Raw genomic sequence first — 5,000 nt, 5'->3', positions numbered from 1 at the left:
TAATGCCTGGATTGCATGTAACACTAACATTAATATGTGCTTCTATCCACCCATATGTAAGGTCATCCATCCATCCATCTCCGTCCGCTAAACTGGTGTCGGGTCGCGGTAAGGTCATGTTAACTCAAATGTGTTCGGAATAATACTGATCACTTTTTAGATTATATACATATTTTTTGCTGATTTACCGACAAATGTTCTTTTCACATAAAATTCCATTAGTATAAACCCAACCGCACTTGCTTTACAGCACGCATGCAATGACTAACAGAGCCGTATTGGATTCCCTCATTTAAAACTAATGATCTTGGAGAGTGGAGAGTAATGCATTCCATGTATGATCCTACTTTAGTTTGTAGACACTTTCTTGTCTTTACCTAAACAAAGTGCCATACTCTCTTGCCTTATTGTCAGCTAATACATACACATACACACACACACACACACACACACACACACACACACACACACACACACACACACACACACACACACACACACACACACACACACACACACACACACACACACACACACACACACACACACACACACACACACACACACACACACACACACACACCTAAGAAGGGTTTATGACCCCACGACAACAATGTTTTCCGTTCCAGTTAGTACATGTGTGGAGTGCAAAGACTTACACCAGGCACTTAAGGCCTGCATCACAATCCCACTGCCTTTTGTCTTTTCCTATTAATTGTACAATTACTGAACGCTCTTTGAACATCCACCTTCTCATGCAAAAAAAGATGATGAGGATAACATGCAAGGTCGCAGAGCCAACTGTGTTGTATTTCCGTCTCACACAGCTGCATGTTTCTGTACACATATTGCTGGCATGACCTGACTAACAATCTGTCATTAGCAGAAAGCCCTGCTGATCTGCTGCATATGCTGACAAGGTATCAATATATTACCTTGGCAATTCATCACACATAACTCAAAACTTTACATATACTAGCACCTTCATATAATAGGGAACGTATTAAGAAATGTGTGATGTACCATTAGTAAACACCGCATCCTCACATTTACCTGCCATTAGTATAGATATTTAGAGTTTTTCTTTTTTTTCCAAACTGATTGTTTTTAGCCATTCTAGCGACTTAGTTGTATGTCTGCCTGTTGGTTCACCACTTTGGTCTAGACTAAAATATCTCAACAACTGTCAGATGGATTGCCATGAGATGTTGTACAGACGTCCATGGTCCCTAGAGGATGAAGCTTACTCACTTTACTGATCCCCTGACTTCTCGTCTTACGCCACCAGCAGGTTAGCAGGTTGGGTTTAAGTGAAATGTCTTGACAACTGTTAAATTGTAAAACCAGTTATGGTTCCCAAAGCACAAATCATTATGACTTTAATGATACCCTGACCATTCCCTTAGCACCAGCATGAAGTTCACATTTGGTTTTGATTAAAATGTCTCAACAACTACTGGGGGGGATTGCCATGAACTTTCATACATACATTCATGTTCCCCATAGGATAAACTAGGGCTGGGTTTCAGTACTCAATACCTTTAGGATATCGACTGAAATAACCCACTACCAAGTAGTACCGAAACTGCTCTAGTCAAACGATACCGGCATTTGATCCTTTTTTTACCCTAGTAAAGACTGACAATTTGTATGGTTTTGCTCGCAGCCAATCACAGACAGCATTCTTCGATGTAATGTGTGTGATTGACCCACTACCCCAGCAGCTAGTGGTGGAGTGGCTTGTGGCATTTTATGCAACTAGATGCTTCCATTCACTCAATCAGTATCGAATGAAGTAGGAAAAAAAAAAGGTATCAAATGAAGTACTCTATTGGTATCGGTATCACTTTGAGTACTGGTATTGGTACTGGTATCGTCATTTTTTAAACATTACCCAGCCTGCGGATGAACTGTATTCCCTTAAGTGATTCCCCGACTTTTGATTTAGTGCCACCATCAGCATCACATCCAGCTCAAAGCTTGGCTGAAGACTTTTAGGGCCCTATGTCGCACCCGGCGCAGCGCAAAGCCTGACGCAAGTGTCTTTGCTAGTTTTTCCCGTCCAGCGCCCACGGGCGTGCTGGTCTTACAGGGAGGTGTGTTCAGGTGTGAATTCTTGGCGTCTTGCTATCTTAAGGCAGCGGAAAGTGATCATGCCTTTAACCAACAAAAACCTGGTCTAAAGTCAATAATGCAGCATTTCATTGTTATTTTAACAGAGCATTAGTAAAATGCGCCTAGGTTCGTGTACAGCGTGCACACTATGCTTGTTACACACACACACACACACAGGGACGCGCAGCAGCACACAAACATGCAAAAGATTAAAAATAAAAATATTACAATCAAATCTGCCATCATAATAGCAATGCGCCAAGGTACAAACTTGCCTGGCTTTTAAAGGGAATGGGAGATGACATTCTGATTGGTTTATTGCATGTTACGCCCAAAAAAACTATGAATTAAGACACAACCCTTTTGAACCATGCGCCTGGCGCACAGAACCTATTTTCCGCCGTTAAACTAGCAATATTGCAATGGATTCATACACGCCTTAAACGCACCTGTGCTTCACACCTTGCTCTTAGATCGTTAAAATAGGGCTCCTAGTCTTTTTTTCATTTAGACAAGGCATGAGCAGGGCCTAATCTGAACATGGGACACTAATTTCCTAATTAGGGAATAAATAAAAGAAAAGGAAAACTCTTTTTACATACTGGCTGGCTGAACTGATACACAGTCAGTTGGGTTCATGACAGATGTGTGTGCTCGGACAGATAAGGTCATGATGGTATTGTTGAATATTCTTCTTTTACTTCCTGGCAAATACATCACAAGTCTTGAGTATTGTAAAAAGAAGAAAGGCATTCATTAATGCACCATGTTTTCCATTTATTGTTGCTGTTTATTAAGAGATAAATTTGGCCTGATAACGATAAAAAAGGAATGCCTGAAAACATAACTGGAAATATTAATGAACAAGTAATGCATTTACCCTTCCTGCCCATGTGCCTTTTGCCTTTAGCTGTATTTTCTGTTTCTTTCTCTCTCCATTTGACAGTTTTCTTTGAAATTCAGCCAAAGTCAAGTGAGACCCAGCAGTGAGTGCCCTTCCAATCTGACTGCTTCCTTGTATCTTCTGACCTTTTGTCAGTACAGAAGCAAGTGCTTACAGTATGTATTGTTGTGCTTGGCAGGCTGGACAGTTGTTTTGCTCTGGGAAATGAGTGAGTCTCACAGTCGAGGAAATGAATGCACATATGCTATGTGGGCCAGCTTTATTTTCTTAAAAAAAAAAAAAACTGATTGCATCATTTCTCAAGCAGAGAAGACAAATGCTACTGCTTTCAATAAAACAGACTCAAAGCAAAAACTCTCCCCAAACAGTCAGAGTTTGAGCAGTGTAGTCAGGATTCACCAACATACTCAGACATGGTCATTAGCACCAGTTTATTGAATCATATACTAGATCCTTATATTTAAACACACATTCCTGGCTTATAGTTGCTTTTAAAAGCCACTCAACACGATGGTTCCTTTCACCTCTGACTCAGTGTACGAATATTTGGCAAATCATATGAACATCACCCACATGAACAGCATCTGTTGCTACATTTCCCACAGTCACACCGTTTAGCCTCAGCAGACATCCTGGGAATAGGGGAATTTAATTCAATCCATATCGTGCTTGGATTAACTTAGAGTAAACAAATGATCAATGATTGAATTTCTTTTCTTTGGAAAAAAAAACACTCTTAAAAAGGCCTAAATGTCAATTTGAAGAACAGGAGAAGCATTCCTACGAGACAGAGTTAAAGTCAGGATTGATATAACTATTTCATACCAGTTACTGGCAACTAAAAACATCATTGGATGGCCTAGAATAAAATCCTTTTTCTAGAAAGAACCTATTCACCCACTTTGTCCTATATTTCTGATATTAACCCTCTGACAGCTAAGGGCATTTTTACATATCTTCTCAAATTCTCCTTTTAAGGGTAATGTGTTTCATATGAAAATGTTTTGAACAAACTCCGCTTTCTGTATAATGACGTCCAAAAAAAATTTCCAGAGCGATGTATAAAGAGCTAATTTGGCCCTAAAGCGGAAATATTTCTCAAATCTCTTGTGAAAACATACCTACACTCAATTGTTTTGGTGTTTGAAATGAGTTGACTGAAGTCATGGGTTCACAAAAGTAGCGTAAAATATGAATAAAATAATAAATAAATGTCTAAAATGAAATTTTTGAATATCGCTTTTTGAGTAGGAGTGTTGTCAAACATCGCTTGGACACGCCGGTGTGTCTTTTGTCCTCAGAGGGTTAACAGTCCTGAAGAAAATCAGTTATCCACACTCTGAAATGATTATGGAGCCCATACTCTCGGGAATATTTAAATAAGTTTTAAGACAAAGACAAAGTTATTCACATATTAAAATAGTCTTGTATGTAAACAAAGCACAGGATATTGTCTAACATATCGTGCTTCTGGATATTTTCCAGCTCTGCTTGTGGCTGTAGCCTTGACATATGTGTGGTTCTGGGATTAAATTTGAAGAAAGTTGACCTTTTCTTGTATGTGCCCTCATAAAACTTAAAGGGTATTACATCTAATGTGCTTGAATTTCAAATGCATTATACGTAATCATGGTGTATAATGGCAGTGGCATGTACCCTGTGGCAACAGCCTAAGCTACTACATACAGCAGGCAGCTTTGAAGTAGAAGTAATCATGTGGCTTTGGGGTGTGGCAAAATATGATATAGTACTGTTGCTTTTAGCATTTAGACCACAGACAATAAACCTTTATATAAATTCAGACACAGTCCTGACTTAATGTGCTGTGGTTCTACTGATTTTAAATGGACACACTTCAGATGTGTCCATTGTGGACTGAAAGCAAGTTTGACAATTATCAGTTTGGTTGTTAGTCCCAAGAGCACTAAAACTGCCTTTTAAGTTTTTAATGATCTACACTACCACCCCTGGGAGTAATTCT

The 5,000-nt window shown here is 39.3% G+C and overlaps 1 protein-coding gene across 1 annotated transcript in view; it reads right to left on the bottom strand.

Moving 5' to 3' along the window:
- LOC114547098 (leucine-rich repeat and fibronectin type-III domain-containing protein 2) overlaps positions 1-5,000 on the bottom strand; it is a 145,788-nt gene that overhangs the window by 105,576 nt on the left and 35,212 nt on the right. The gene's annotated exons all lie outside the window — the stretch shown is intronic.

This window comes from Perca flavescens, chromosome 20 (genome assembly GCF_004354835.1).
Source record: "Perca flavescens isolate YP-PL-M2 chromosome 20, PFLA_1.0, whole genome shotgun sequence".
Lineage (NCBI taxonomy): Eukaryota > Metazoa > Chordata > Actinopteri > Perciformes > Percidae > Perca > Perca flavescens.
This window is presented reverse-complemented; position numbering and strand designations above follow the sequence as displayed.